The sequence below is a fragment of the Crocuta crocuta genome, unplaced genomic scaffold (assembly GCF_008692635.1).
Source record: "Crocuta crocuta isolate KB4526 unplaced genomic scaffold, BGI_CrCroc_1.0 scaffold186, whole genome shotgun sequence".
NCBI lineage: Eukaryota > Metazoa > Chordata > Mammalia > Carnivora > Hyaenidae > Crocuta > Crocuta crocuta.
The window spans coordinates 4,442,015-4,458,537 of NW_027551569.1; the positions used below are offsets into that span (position 1 = coordinate 4,442,015).

Consider the following 16,523-nt stretch of genomic DNA (forward strand, 5'->3'; position numbering starts at 1 on the left):
TTTTTTTTTTTTTTTTTTTTTTGGCTTAAGCCACAGTAAGGCTTCATTCACTCAGCAGTCACTTTTTGACTGCTCTATGCCAGCCATAGAAAATGACAGTATCTTCAAAAACTTCTTGAGGCAAAACATTCAGTTTTTTGAATTCTCGAAATAAGCAACATTTTCCTCATATTTCTTGATATCTCCTAACCCCTTGTGTGTTTTTGTTTTATTAATTTTTTTCTCTCCTTTTTGGTGTCTTGTTAGGCTTTAGAGTTAGAAGAGTCAGTTGGCTTTTTCTCTTTTTGCTCAAGATCTTTAATATTTCCTTATTAAGACAAGGTATATATATTCATCTGTTCTCAGCTTTTTTTCTAATTGGAATAATGCCTCAACATATTATTATAGGTAAAATAATAAATTCTTACATAAACACAAAATAATCAAAATAATGAATTTTTTAAAGTACCAAATGCAAGGCATTTTATTAAGCATTTTACCTGTATTATTTCACTTAATCCTTAAAACAGCCTTACAAAGTATTTGAAATCCTCATCATCAATTCCATTTTGCAGATGAGGAAACTGGAGCTCAGATTAAGTGACCTCACCAAAACCTTACAGCTGTCGGTGATGGAGCCAGAATATAACCCAGATAGCCTGACTTCAGAAGGGCATATGCCACCAAAGAACCAAATTAAAGCTCATGAGTGAAATTAAGAAGACAGTGGAATTATTAGTTCCTGTCATTCTCAGACAGACCTGCTTTTACTACTTGATATATTACTTCAAAATGACTAGCTGATGGTGTTAGGTTTGAAAATGTCCCCCGTGAGGGCACCTGGGTGGGTCAGTCATAAGCATCTGACTCTTGATCTCAGCTGGGTCTTGATCTCAGGGTTACGAGGTCTATTCTTCTGTTGGGGACTTTTAAGCCTGCTTAAAAAGAAAAGAAAAGAAAATGTCCCAGAGCAAGCATGTCTGTCTGCCTATTCTGGATTAGGTTAGAGAATCAGTTTAGCCCAGGTAGAGACCAGTTTCCATCCCTGTTAAGGTGAGGAGTGGTTTTCAGAAAATAGGGGCATCTGCTTGCCATCTTGAATACTCTCAGCTGCAAAGGCGATTTGCCTCATCTGGATGGTAATTCACGGGTAATAGAATGGCAGAGATAGTCTAAATTGGTGAGTAAGGGAAAACTGGCTAAAACTTGCTTTGGAAAGTTGATTATATGGTAGAGGATGAAATATTTTAGGCATATTTATACATTGTAAACCTTTACATTTTATGTGTTTGTATGTTAGTGATGTTAGCTGTGTCCTATGTTATGTGTTAATAGTATATTAAAGAATAAAAAAGTGGAGACTCAGAAACAATGAGGAAAGCAAGAGGGTATTTTATTTCATCTTTGAAAGCTAAGGCTAAGCTAGAAGAGTCAGATTGTGTAGTGTTGTGGAAGACGTAAATTGCATAATTTTAAGGGAAAAATTCACGAGTGGCAGAGAATAATAATAGTGGACATATATTCTGTTTACTATGTACCAAGCACTGCTCTAAATTTTTAAATAAATTCTCAGAATACATATTAGACATAATTCTCCTTCTTTTAGAAAATGAGGCATCTGAGAGGGTAAGTTACTTACCCAGAGTTAACTAATTGGTAGAGCCAGAATTTGAAGCCGGGTGTCCAGTGTGAGAAAGCTTTTTGTGTATGAGCTATTTCATATTTCATTATTATTTATAATTGTGTATATGTATGTAATTGAATATAGGTAATTCTGTGGAATTCAAATGAGTTTGAACATATAACAAGTGTTTCCATTTTCTCAGAATATTTTAGCTTGAGTGTTTGTATATTCTTGGGGGAGGTACCACGTGGGGGGGTACCTTATTTGCCCTCAGAGTTTGTAGTTTGTTTTGAGGACGGGAGGCCACACATGAAAGGTATTAAAACAGGAACAGGAACTTATAAAAAGAGCAAATTAATGACATACAAAGTAGAGGCATGTCTTAAAGGGTACCAGGAATTTTTCCACAACCTAATTTCTTACTTCTGTCCTTTGTCTTTCATAGTGCCCTTGGTTACTTTGGAGCTTTTCAAACTTAGAAATGTATAAACATGGGTAGAAAATAACAAAAACAAAATGAAAATGAGAAAACAAATTGCTTGCATTTACTGGTTTGTATGATTTTCACCTAATCTGGAAAAAAATTGTCCACAGGAATTTTTGTTAGTAGACCTCTGTATTTACCACCCAGTTAATGATGGAGAAAGAGGTGTGGGCTTTGTTTAGATGTTATTCCCTTAAGTTTCTTGTTTATGTAGAAAAAGTGACTTGGGGATAAGTTATATTACATTCCTCAAAAACAAAGTATTGCTTACACCTGACATATAGGCTGGAAGATGAGGGTGAAGTGGGAATGACTGACTGTGATATATGCTGGCTTCAGGGGGCAAAGAACATGTTGTATAGTTAGTTACTGTGGTGGTTGCATAGTTCTACAGTTACACTAAAACACTTTGAATTGAACATTTTTAAATGGGTAAATTGTATAGAATGTAAATTATATCACATTTTTAAAAACGACCTCAGGGTGCCTGGGTGGCTCAGTTGGTTAAGCGACTGACTTTTTGGCTTCAAGTCATGATCACGCGATTCATGAGTTCAAGCCCTGCATCAGGCTCTGTACTGACAGCTCAGAGCCTGGAGCCTGCTTCAGATTCTGTGTCTCCCTCTCTCTCTGCCCCTTCCCCACTTGCATTCTGTCTCTGTCTCTCAGAAATGAATAAATGTTAAACAACAACAACAACAACAATTTGACGTCTAGTGGATGAACATGGTGGTAAAATATGCATAAAAGTTAACATTTTAATTAGTTTTAGGTCTACAATTCACTGGCATTAAATACATTATAGAACTCTGTGCAGCAGTTTCCATTGTCCGTTTCCAGAATCCTCTAATCATTCCGAACAGCAATTAACTTGTAATATGCCAATCCAAATTTGGAAGCAGTCGTCTTGACCTACTTAATTTTAAACCTTTAGACTAAAAATACTTGCTTCCCCCAAATTGATTATGTTTCTCTAAAATTTTTAGCCTTTTCCGTTTGTTTACCCCTCAAAAAACATGCTTTTTCTTTTGTATTCCTTCAAATAATGGCAAATTGTCCAAATAAGAAGCTCCGATTATATTTTCTTTGTTTCTTTATTCCATATATTTAATTACCAGAGCCTTTAGATTGTGCCTCCCTAGTATCTTTGAATCTGTCCACTACCCTTTATCATCACTGCTATTTACTTGGCTTACATTTCTGTCTACTTTCACTTGGATTTGATAGTCCTAGGAAAATCAGTCAAGCAAAGATAATTTCCAAGAATTAAGATAAATAAACCATGCTGATATTACAGAATAGGAGCCATCCATGCCAAGAGTTCCAGTGAAATGTGAGGACTCTAATGCCTTTCCTGAGTACCCTAGTCCACACTGTTCTCCTTCCTATCCCGGATCCATTCATTCTTAAGTATTTATTTTGGATCTTCTATGCTTTAACAGTTTGTAACACTTCTGTCCACCTTCAAAATACATGTCCCATCCACTTTTCATACCCATTGCTGTCACCCTAGTACAAGCCATCGTCTCCCACGCCCCCTCTCTGCTTCTGTCTTCACCTCTATGTAAATGCTGCCCTCAGGGTAACCCTGTTGAAACAGAAGATATTAGTCTTCTGTTTAAGAACCCTTCTGGGGCTTCTCCCGCCTCTCAAGTCAAAGTCAAAATCAGAGTTTTTCTTACAGTGAGTCCCCTGTGATCTGGCCCTCTATGGACTGCCTATATCTCACATCCCCTTTCCTGGCTCAGTTCCAACCACGCTGGTTCACTCTGCCCTAGGAAATGCCAGGAGTGCTTTTGCTTCTGGACCTTGGCACTTTATTGAGATAGTGCTTGGCTCATCCAGGTCATTTCTCAAACATCACGTGGGTGGGACATTGCCTTTTTTGTTGTCCATCTCCCACATCGGACTGTATGTTCCATGGGGGCAGGAATGTTGCCCGTTTTATTCCATGCAGTATATCCAGGGCCTAGATGTCTGACAGACACACTGGACAGGCACTCAGGATATATTTATTTAATGTCTGCTTGCCTAGCATGCAGTACATTCTTCCTTTTCTGTGTAGCCTTCCTGGTGAGATTTTTGTCTTTGGTGTAGTGACTATGATGCTACTTTTGTATCTCCTGTATTTCTGGCAAATATATGCTGAAATAAATGAAGTCTTTATTATTTATCTTCTAGATTTGTTTCTCTTAACAGTTTTATGTCTTAAAATTAGATAAGGCTTTGGGGCCACCTGGGTAGCTCAGTTGGTTAAGCGTTTGACTTCAGCTCAGGTCATGATCTCACAGTTCATGGGTTCGAGCCCCACGTTGGGCTCTGTGCTGACAGCTCAGAGCCAGGAGCCTGTTTCAGATGCTGTGTCTCTCTCTCTGACCCTCCCCTGCTCACACTCTGTCATTTTCTCTCTCTCTCTCAAAAATAAACATTTAAAAAAATTTTTTTAATTAGGTAAGGCTTCAAAAATGTTAGCCCCCCAATTCAGCTTCTTTACTTTTTTAACTTCACTTCTTTGCTTTTAAGTGTCTTTAAGAAATCTTGAAGCAGTCTGTTGGGGGAAGTAGGCAGGGTGACATGGTGTTGATGAGCTCTGTGGCAGGTTTGCCGAAATCAGTGAGCTCAGTGGCGAGTGGCAGCTGGTACAGGGTGAGGTGAGGGGTGGGCAGAGCCTAGGTGGCAGTGGGGTAGTGTGTGGCCTGGGCTATAATGGCCAGTGCTGGGGAATGGTGCATCATGGAGAGCGACCCTGGGGTTTTCACCAAGCTTATTAAAGGATTTGGTTGCTGAGGATCCCAAGTAGAAGAAATACGGGGTTTAGAGCCTAAGAATTTTGAAAAGTGAAAGCTAGTTTATGGGCTAATTTTTTTTTTTTTTTCCAAGTAGCAGCCAGGAGAAGAATCAGCAGACTCTGTAGTTCAGGACTCCAGACTTGACACGATATTTTTTGCCAAGCAAGTAATTAATAATGTTTGTGCTAGTCAAGCCATAGTAAGTGTGTTATTGAACTGTACCCATCAAGATGTCTATCTAGGGGCACCTGGGGGGCCTCGGTTAAGCATCTGACTTTGGCTTAGGTCATGATCTCACGGTTTGTGGCTTCAAGCCCCCTGTGGGGGTCTGTGCTGACAGCTCAGAGCCTGGAGCCTGCTTCGGATTCTATGTCTCCCTCTCTCTCTGCCCTTCCCCCCCCTCACGCTCTATCTCTCTCTCAAAAATGAAAAATGTTAAAAAAATTGTTTTTTAAAAAATGTCCATCTACTAGAAGAGACATTTTTAGAGGTCAAAGAACTTTCACAAAGCTTTGATGCAGCTATGAAAGGTTTGGCATTGAGCAATCCAGATGTGACGCGACAAGTCCATAATAGCTTGTCCAGACAGCACATGCTTGCATTTGATGCAAAGACACCAGCAAAAGAAGAAGATGCTTTTAACTTTGTCAGTTACGTTCCTGTGGACAGAAGATTGTATGAATTAGATGGATTAAGAGAAGGACCGATTGGTTTAGATGCAGGGGATCAAGATGACAGTACAATGAAGCAGTCATAGAAAATCAGATACAAAGGTACAGTGAAATTTGATTTAACTTAATGTCCATTGAGTCTGACAGAAAAATGATACATGAACAGATGATAGCAGAGTTACAGGACAACTTGCTGAGGAACCCTTGGATACAGATCAGGATTGTAATATGTTAAGTGCTATTCAGTCAGAGGTTGCCAAAAATCAGATGCTTATTGAAGAAGTAGTACAGAAACTAAAAAGATAAGAGATCAAAAATATCAGAGGGTAGCATAATTATCTGCCTTTCATTATGGAATTATTAAACACTTTAGCAGAACACTGGCAGTTAGTACCACTAGTAGAAAAGGCAAAAGAAAAACAGTGCAGAGAAGGCACTGTAAACAATGAAGAAGATGCTTTGGGATGTGTACACATTTCTGCTTCTGCCCTTATTTTCATAGAAACCGTTAAGGATAAAGAACTTTGAACACCCTCCTAATTGACTCACCTTGATAATGTGTATACAGTTTGGCCATAGTGCCATTCTGTCTTGTCTTTAATGCATGGATTCTTTGCCTGCCTGCATCATACAGTATGCAGGTAGTGCATAGTAAATAAAAGTCATGTTAGGAGTGCTAGCCTACATTCCATTATTTGACATTGGATCTGAGAACTTCTGTTGGTTCTTTGGATATATACTATCGTAATCAACCTAGAAATTGCACAAATGATAATTTCTTTCTGTAATTGTTATTTATAATTCATTTCTTACTCTTTTAGCTCAGTTGCGTGCTTAAAATTTATAAATGTCAGACCTTGATTAAATTGGATCTCTTATTTTTTCTCATCATTAATGAAAAAACATCAGTATTTTTCTTTGATATCTAAACATTTTGAGGATTTTGACACTGAATTTCATCTTGAGAAAGTATGGTCTTAATGCAGATTATTTGAAAAAGACAAAAGTATGGTTGCTAGTGATTTTTCATTGCTGCCTGTAGAAAAAGTAATAAACATCCCAATTTTAGCAGACACACACACAAAAAAGAAAGCCAATCCTGAAGCATATTCACAACTCCTGTTGTGCAGTTTCTTTTATTTGGTGCCCTTAATATAAATTGGTCATTTTTCTCAAATCTGAGTACTTAAAATTTTTTTTAATGTTATTTTTGAGAGAGAGACAGAGCATGACCAGGTGAGGGGCAGAGAGAGAGGGAGACACAGAATCCGAAGCAGGTTCCAGGCTCTGAGCTATCAGCACAGAGCCCGATGTGGGGCTCAAACCAGGAACCGTGAGATCATGACCTGAGCCGAAGTCAGATGCTCAACCACCTGAGCCACCCAGGCACCTCATGAACACTTTTGTTTTAATTGGCAATATTAAGTTTGATTAAGTGGTTCATCATTTATATGGAGTAAATAATTTGTATGAAATAAACTTACACATTCTGTTGAGACTTTTGTAAATGTACAGGTTTTTTTTTTAATAAGTAGTAATTTTAAAGGGGATTCAACATTCAGCGGTTTTCCTTTAGACTCCTGAAAACCCCAGAGACTTCAGAAAGTTTTCTATTACTGTTGGTTATCAAATCTAAATGTTCACTTGCCAACCCACTTCCTCTTTCTTGGAAGAGGTAAAATTTATTTTTAGAACTCTGATTTCCTGATTGAGTGGAGTCAGGAATCCCAGCAATTCTCCCTATTAAAGGATATGCTTGCACACGTAAGGAATGTTCTGTTTACCGAGGGTTTATTTAGTTCAGTAATATCTTAAACCGTCGGACAAGTCCAGCTCTCCCTAAACTGCCTGTGTCTGCCCCACTGCTCAGCTTTACCTTTTAAAATGAAATCAAACTCTACTACTTTCCAAAAGAACCCATCCTTCTATTCTAATTTAGCAAAAGCATTAGTCTTAAGAAATTAGTATTTTGCCATTGCCATATTTGATGGTCAGAATTTCAAATTTGAGAAAGCACAATCTCAAGAGAATCCATTTTTGTACATTGATAATATATTCCATTTATCCAGAGATAGGCATCATTTTAACTTTTTCTTTACTAATCTGATTAGTTCTGTGCCCCATTCTACGCAGATAATCCCAGTGATAATGCCCCACAGCTCTCTTAAAAGGCCTTAGTCAGTAGGGCAATTGGAATCAGATTCGTTAGTAATACTTGTGCCAACCTTTCAGCAGCTTCTCCCCCTTGCAGAGTATATAGATGAAACACCTAATACTAAAACATCTAGGGAGAAATGACTTTGAGAATGAAAGCATATGCACAGGTGGAAAGTAAGTGTTTTTATGGCCAGTATTGTCTGATTTGTGCATTTATTCATATGATCATTTAAAAAGAGAAAGGAAAAAGAGGAAGGACCAGCCCCTTTATGCTTTCATTTCTTGCTTCAGGGCAAGGGCTTTAACTCCAAAGTACTGTTTTCATAACACTTCCCCTGTCTTACAAATTCCTGGAACACCTAGCAAATTTCGGTATTTTTCCAGGTTTGTCTTAAGTAACAAAGGCTGACAAGAGACTGCCTGAGACCACCCTGTAATATCTAGATGGTTGTGTTTGGTTTTGTTATTTAAGTAAAAGGGTGATTATTAAATACTAGTTGGATATATTTAAGATTATAAATTGAGGGATCAGAAGTGTAATCTCATTCCAGTTTATTTAACTTTAGTTGATTTTCCAAGTATTTAAGTCTTTATTTTTACTTTAATTTCCAGTATTAACATTCATACAGTCAAGTGCCCAAATCTTAGACATGCAGTTCAGTGAATACACACCTGTCTAACCAGCACTCAGATCACGATACAGGACAGTGACAGTGTCACAGAAGGCTGTCTTGTGCCTCTTGCCAGTCCGTTCTTCCTTGCTAAAGATCATTTGGACACTGTTTGAATTCCATCACTGCATCTTAGTTTTGCCTGTTCTCGAGCTTCATATAAATGGAATCTTACCTATAATACATATAATCACGCATGAATCTGGTATATTTTATTCATCATTATGTCTTCTGAGATTCATCTACATGTTTGGGTGGAGCAGTAGTTTATTTGCAACTGCTGTCTAGTATCAAACAATAGATGCTGTTTGAATACAGTTTATCCATTGCACTGATGGTCGTTTTAGTTGTTTCCTGAATTGGGCTGTTATTAAGAGTAGCACGCTTCTACATGTCTTTTGGTCCACAGTTCTGTTGGACATGTGTATCTAGGAATGGAATTGCCAGGTCATAGAATAGGCATATGTTTAGGTGCAGCATATGCTGCCATTTTTACAAAGTCCCAGTTTACAATCTCAATAGAAACGTATAAGAGTTGCATATTCTTGTCAGCATTTGGTAATACATTTAAAGACACATTTTCATTAGGGGAAATCAGAGATACAAGTAGAAAAAAGAAGAAGTGTTACTTATTCTTACTCAAATTAGGACCTGTATCATGTTGTATTTAATATGTTTATTCATTTCTCCCTTTGCCTTGCCTTCTCAACCCAACTCAATATTTTGAGAATATTTACTACATCTCATCCAAAGGAAAAATAAATGTACAAAAACAAGCAGGAAGAAGACCTAAACAAATGGAAAGATACCTGTGTTCATGGATTGGAGGGCCTGGTATTTTTAAGACAACAGTACTTCCCAAGTTGATATACAGATTCAACAATATCCCCTTCAAAATCCCAGCTGCCGTTTTTATTTTTTTTTTTTTTTTTTTTTGTAGAAATTAGCAAGTGGATCCTAATATTCATATGGAAATAGAAGAGACAAGAGACCCAGAACAATCAAACTTGAAAAAGAACAAAGTTAGAGGAGTAACACATCTCAAAGCTATAGTATCAACCTCGTGTCATAGTGGCAGAAGTATAGATCTGTAGACCATGGAATACAAAAGTCAATGCTGGAGAGACCAGTGATGTTGGGAAAGGAAAGGTTGCTTTGTTCAGGAAGCGGGCAGTGTGGGAAGATGGTGGACTAACATCTCGAAGACCATCTGCCCCATCCAGCGAAAACCAGAGGGTTTTTAAAAGGGAAGGCACAGGAAAAGGGAGGGGGTCTATGTGCCAGAGAAGCAGGTGCCCAGGCAGCTACTCCTCTGTCGACATGAGTGTGAACAGAATTGCTGGCAGCAGCAGTAGTAGCTGTTTTCAAATGTAGTCAGACCTTATCTTCTGGGAAAGTTTCATCCTTCACTCCTCAAGGCCAGCGGTCTGCAAATCTCAGGGAAAGGCAAAGTCAGGTCTGCTACAGATCAAGGGACTTGGGTCAGAATAAGCTTGAAGCAATTTAACCCTTAATCCTGGTTGCAGTGCTATTGCAAAGGATTCGGGATAACAGGAAATCTCTGGGCACCAGCTCTTTCCCTAGGAACAGATGGATCAGGGCCCAAGAATCAAGGAGACCTGTGGCCTCCTGGGCCAGGGAGTTGGAGACAGTGTTAGTGTAACATTCCTAAGAGGCAGGTAAGTCTCCAGGGGATGCTCCAGCAGGCACCATCAGTGACTTTATTTAAACGGATACTCAGTTATTCTTTTTACATTCCTGTTAACTGCTATTCCCTTTTAAGTCCTACTTAATACAGAAGCTAAAGGGGATCCTCAAGCAGTGGTTAAGGGTGCAGTCTAGAAGAACCAAGGAGTTCAAATACTGGTTCTTCCTCTTAGAGTTTCTTAGCCTCTCCTGGTGTTGATTTAGCTTCCTCAGCTGCAAAGTAACTCTTACATTTGCCAGTTTCTAAAAGGGAAAGGAGGGCAACCCTAAGTCTGTTCTTCTCTCAGAAATTGCTGATGTAGTGTAGGAAAGACGCTGTGGTTTAAGTATGGAGCGTGAAAGGAAATTTAATTCTTAGCCTAGGTTTACTTGTCTCTTTGTCTCTTTTGAAAGTGTCATTGTGATTGCACCTGAGATTTTCTACCATGCAAATAATGTACAGTTCTTGGAACTGCTGTAATAGAAATAGTTAGGGCAGACCTGATTCCCTCTTCACCTAAGCCCAGAATACTTGGAGCTGAGCAAGAGATTGACCTGTTGTCCTAACATTGGATTTAGATGTAGCACCACTTGTATAAGAGAATGCCAAGTTAATTTACATTAATATAAATCAATATATTCTTCCATTCACTTACGGTAGACTATACAGTAGTATCTTATAGGGTATAAGGCAGGCTGGTAATGGACTTGGTAATATTTAGAGGTATAATAACTGAAATGAAATACAGTTTGGAAATTGCTTTACCAGCCAAAGGAAAGGGAAGAAGCATTTAATGAGCCTCGCACTGTACTTGCGATACTACATACTTTCTGTGCCTTGAAGGGAATCAGTACTGAGAGCTTCCATAATCACTGTAGGAATAGCCTTTAAACACATAGTTTGAATGTGATCTCATTTACCTGATATGATAGAAGCACTTGTTTAAGAGATCCTTAAGATACAACCTCATTTTAAATTTGAGTGGAGACACATGTTTAACATAGGCAAAGTAAGCACACAATGTGTGAGTTTATTCTATTTTTTAATGTTTTTCAAGAGAGAAACCACTGGAGTGAAACATAATTGCTTTTTACTTGGCAGTATAATCCAACCACAGTAAAATATTAGAAAAAGTAACTTTCCAAATAACAAAAATAAGACATTTGGACAGATGATTAAACTAAAAGATTGATAGTTAAATTCAGTTCTTAGACCTAAGGTATTAAAGAGACACTGTGTGAAATATTCACCATATAACATTTTTGATAGTTTAAATTAGAACAAGGTGATGGGTAATATTTTTTATGACCGTTACCTTGTAGTTAAAGCTGAAAACTAATTGAAACCATCCTTGGGGCTGTTTTGTTTGGGGGACCCTCAATTAAGAAAACCCTTCTCTACTTTGAGATTATGATCTTGAAGAGAAAAGGGGTGAGAGGGAAGAAGTTCTTCAATTTCAAATTCTTCCAGCCCGTTATAATTAATTGGTAAGTGTAAGTCTAAAGAGTAGCAGTAATTTTATTTTATTTTTACCAGGAAAGCAGATTATATCAGCATATCCAGGAAATCTAAGAAGATTAGGAGCTGTGTAATGGAGTGTGATGTGAGTTAGGGGATCAGTTCTGGCTGAACATCATTTATATTTGTGTCCTTTATTTTGAAAGATTTCAGTTACACTGGAAATGTTGTTTTTGAAGTTGCAGACTCAAAACACATTTTGTTGATTATAAGTTATATAAAAGCTCATCAGCAAAATTGACAATCCTATTGCTATTTAAGCAGGTGAGTACATGCTATAATTTTTGAAGCATAAATTGAGTAGTTAGCACTAACGCCATTTCAGACAAAGGTCTGCTGCCTTTTGTATCCCCTTACTCTGTACATAGGTCTTGTCCTGCTGTGTTTTTAACCAGTCCAGAGACTTAAAATGTATAGCTCATAGAACACAATCTGTTCTAATTGATACCTGCTTGGAAGGGCTTACGAAATTTTATTTGAGTAATAGTCCAGTTGTTCTTTCAAACATTAAGTTTACAATGACTGGCGATCCTGAGGAATCTGGATTAAGCCTTGATAAAAACATTCCTTTTGGAGAACATCTGGAATGCATTTGGTACAACTTCACAATATGTTTGGCAGGGTTAATAATTATAGCTCCAAGTCTAATCCTATCTTGTAAAGGTGACTTAAGGTTAGTAATACATAGTGATTATCAATAGTAGATAGTTGTGATGCCCCACCTTTTTAGGTTTCGTTTTATTAAAAAGAACTGAATCTAATGATGCCATCACAATCTATTGATCCTTCATTACTTCCTAAGCATAAGATTTATTGCAAAGAAGTTGAGGACTAAAAATGACCTATTAAAGTTATCTGTTACATTTTTAGAGAAATTAAATTATGTGCTCCTGTTTCCTTTTCTTTCTTTCATGCCAAGCTATAGATTTTTATTAAGGAGGTTCTAAAAATCGTTTAATTCTAACCATATTGAAGAACTCCAAACACACAGCCACGCAGTGAGGCTTAGTTGTAAAAGTTAAAGAGAATCAGTATAGAGGTTTTTTTCAAAATTGCTTTGATGCTTTTTATCATCCTTAAAAGTAAAGATTTACGTTTGCAAATAGAGAAGAATACTGGTCTCTTCTGTTACCATATGTGTTCTTAAAAGGATAAAGACATTTTAAGAGATTTTTTAAAAGAAGACTAAACCTTCTTTTTTACACTTCACATGTTTTAAATCCCTATCAGCAGGGCCTTTCGCTGACTCAGTTGGTAGGACGTGCGACTCTTGATCTTGGGGTCGTGAGTTTGAGCCCCACATTGGGGGTAGAGTTTACTTTAAAAAAAAAAAAAATCCCTGTTAGACCATTCTTCCAGCCTATTATAACTTGCAGCAACTCTGTGGTAAGAAAACTTCTTAGAACTGAGCTAGCAGATTGGGTTTAGTTACACTTCTTGCATTAATATTAACTAGTATTTTAGGTGACATTTAATTCAAAATAGGTAACTGTGTTGTCTTTAAACTCAGTGTCCCCTCAGGAAAGAGGAACAACTACTTAACTACTTCCCAATATGTGTAAATGCCAGAGCTTACTGAATTGTCTGCTATTATTTACCTGTTTTTCCTATTATTATCTTTGATATTATTAGGTTGAACCATAAGAAAATTGCCATTTTTAGGTCACAAATAGTCAAATATTAGCAGTTCATGGCTCAGGCTACGACTTTTGTAGGATAAACAGACCACCGAACTTCATATGATTTGCTACTACCATTTCTGATTGACTTCATTCTTTAGCATTGGTCTTGACACTTCCTCTGTCTTTATTCCCGTACTTACCAGCAGTGACTGCTGTTCAGGGTGAGTTCACTTGTCTTAAACTTGCCCTGTGTCTCCTTGGACTCCCGCACACGTTTATCCCTACCCTATTCATTTGCCAGTAAGTGTTCTTTTAAAAATAGGACACAGATACCCTTCCCAGTAAAGGGCTAAACTCTTTAAAGTTTGAAAAGTACACAATTTCTTGGTGTGGCGTAGAAGAAAAAGCAATGACAGTCTCCAAAAACCTTGATCTGCCTCCTACTGAAAGAAAAAGTAATTTAACATCTGTGGGCATGTTTCTTTCTGTCAGTAGTACATTATTTTACTATACCCATTTAAAGCAGTTAGGATCAAATGATATTGAGCTGTTAATTTCTTTTTTTAAATTTCCTTTTAAATTTTATCTCCATTCTAGTGTGTCTATGATGCTTAGATCTATATTTAGGAGAGAATTCTTTTTAATCTCAACTTTTAATAGCTGCCAAAATGAAGTTAGTAATCCCTGACGTCCATTAGAAGGTTAGTAATCCCTGACGTCCATTAGCACTTGAGTAGACAAAAAAATAGTGGTGAATCTTTATAAAGGAACACTGGTCAGCAATAATGGGGCTGTATTGGTTGGGGATTCTAAATGCCTACTCCCCTGGTCTTCGGGTTGTGTTGGGAGTGTCCTTTTAGATGTGTGTTCTCTGGGGACTCTTTTTGTCTGGGACCAGATGGTGATTAATAGTGCGCCTGAGATTTTGACTTCCTTCCATTAGAGAAAACTTTTAGAATGATACAGCAATTGATAAAGTTAAGGTCTTCATCTCCTAAGATTTCTTCTTTTCCTTGATGATTTTTCTTGATATTCTTGGAATGAGGAAAAAAGTTTTTCTTAAATGAAGTCTTGCCATTTGCAATGAAAAAAAATTTTTTTCAGCTATTTGGTTTGTGATGAGAAAAAGGTATTAAATTGCAAAATAATAAGGTGGGTGCAGAAAAAATAATGTATACTAATGTGCAGGTGTATCAATTTTTTAAAAACTGTCTTTAATTAGATATCGTTTGTATACAGTAAAATTCACCTGCTTTAAGTGTATAATTCCATGAGTGTGGACAGATGTATGCAGTCAGGCAGTCATACCACACCACAGTCGGGGAATAGGATATTTTTGTCACTCCCCAGTTCCCTGATACCCCTTTGCAGCCAGTCCTCTCCCCACTCCCTGGCAATCACTAATCTGTTTTCTGTCTCTATAATTATGTCTTTCTTAAAATTTCCTATAAATGAATGCACACAGTGTAGTGTCTTTTGTGTCTGGTTTATTTCATGTAACAATGCTTTTTGAGATTCATCAGCATATTTCCTTTCTGCCTTTTATCATGTTTCCCCCCCACACTTTTCTGAATGTCTGGAGCATATCTGCAGTAGCATTCTGTGCATCCTTGTCTGCCTGTACTCTTATTTCTGGTCTATTGCTATTGATTGACTTATCTCCCAGTTGCTGGGTCATATTTTCCTGTTTCCTTGAATGGCTGGAATTTTTTATTCTATGTTGTAAATTTGACATCGGAGGGCTGTACTTTGTTGTATTCCTTTAGGTAGTGTTGGACTTTGTTCTTGAAATTAGTCGGATCCTTTTGAGACTTGCTGTTAAGGTTTGTTAGGGTAGATCCACAGCAACTTTTCAGCTAGGGCTAATTTAGCTCCATGACTAGTGTGACTCTCAGGGCTTTCCATTTTGGGAGGTAAAAATACACACTGTTGCCAATTCTGTATGAGCTCTGGGAACTGTTGAGTCTGCTGCTTTCTGCTGGCTTTTCCACCAGACCCTGCTTGTTTCTTCTCGCACAAGCAGATGACACTCTGCCAGAGGCTCAAGAGACCCCTGGGTAGATCCCCACACTTCTCTCTTTGTACACTTCTCCCTCCTTTCCTGCACACTTCCCGACAAATTCTAGCCACCTTAGCATCCCCAACTCCAACCTTTGGTGTCCTCAACTGAAGAGACTAGGTCCCTGTCCCTGGGCAGCAGCCTGGGACCTGCCTCTAGGTAGTCGGGGCACAATCCAGAGGCTCCTGTCTATTTTCCTCCTCCCCAGCAGCACAGTCCTGCACTGCCTTGACCTGGTGTTCGAAAAACATTATATATACATTTTGTTGTATGTGATTTGTCCAGTTTTCTGTTGTTAACACCAGAAAGGTCAGTCTGGTCCTGGGTATTTTACCATGGCCAGAGGTGTAAGTCTCTTTTTCTTCTAAATGTAGAGTTAAGTATGAATTGGTATTTCTAGGGAAGAACCTGGGCACAGGGCTCCAAGATTCTCAATATTCTTAAACGTAACATATTGTAATGTCTGCTTTATTGTAAGACATAAGTCTTAAAATAAGTGATTTTCTTCAGTGTTCACAGTAAGCCAATCTAAGTTTGAGTGTTATTCTTTGGTTAACTTGAAATTCTTTACACAGAGTATTAATTCGGGGTTATTTGTAGCAGGCTTCTCTAGGGTAGCTTTTCATCAGGGGATGGGTATGTTAGTATTCTAAGGATGTTTGTTCCTGATCAACTGATTAATTTATCTTTAGAAGTGTATGACATTTGTACTTTAAAAAATATTAATTTGTTACCTCTCTAATATATGTGAGAAGAGGACTACAATGTTTTCTAATTTGTGAGTATTTGTGGTTGGGAAGACCCTTAAGCAGTTCTGAGCCCTTTGTGAGCTGCTTTTGGATTTAGACTTGCTCTTCATCCCAGAACAGTTGTTGGATGTCTGTTCCTAGATTTACCTACCATAACGTCAAAACCCGGTTCAAATATTTGGTCACTCAGCAGTTTGAGAAATGTTCGTTATAATCCACCCCTACGAAGGGAAGATGAACAAATTGGAATTAAAAATATGATTTTACATTATTATGGATATGCTATTGTGTGATAGTAGTTTCAGGGAAATGGTAACATAAACCAAACTCTTAAGAGCAAAGTTTGGGGCTCTAAATGACTCCATCTCTGGTCTGATGTATAAAATTATTTGCAGCATAATTCATTGGAATGAATATTGAAGTTGAGGGACCTAGATTCTAGTCTCAGCTGTGCCACCTGTTGATGTGTGACTGCAGGCCAGTCACCACCTTTGTGAGAGTCACCTAACCTAT

The 16,523-nt window shown here is 37.8% G+C and overlaps 1 protein-coding gene and 1 pseudogene across 1 annotated transcript in view; both read left to right on the top strand.

Moving 5' to 3' along the window:
* SPTLC2 (serine palmitoyltransferase long chain base subunit 2) overlaps positions 1–16,523 on the top strand; it is a 105,552-nt gene that overhangs the window by 75,840 nt on the left and 13,189 nt on the right. The window lies entirely within an intron of this gene.
* On the top strand, positions 5,400–6,075 carry LOC144220420 (ubiquitin carboxyl-terminal hydrolase isozyme L5 pseudogene; annotated as a pseudogene).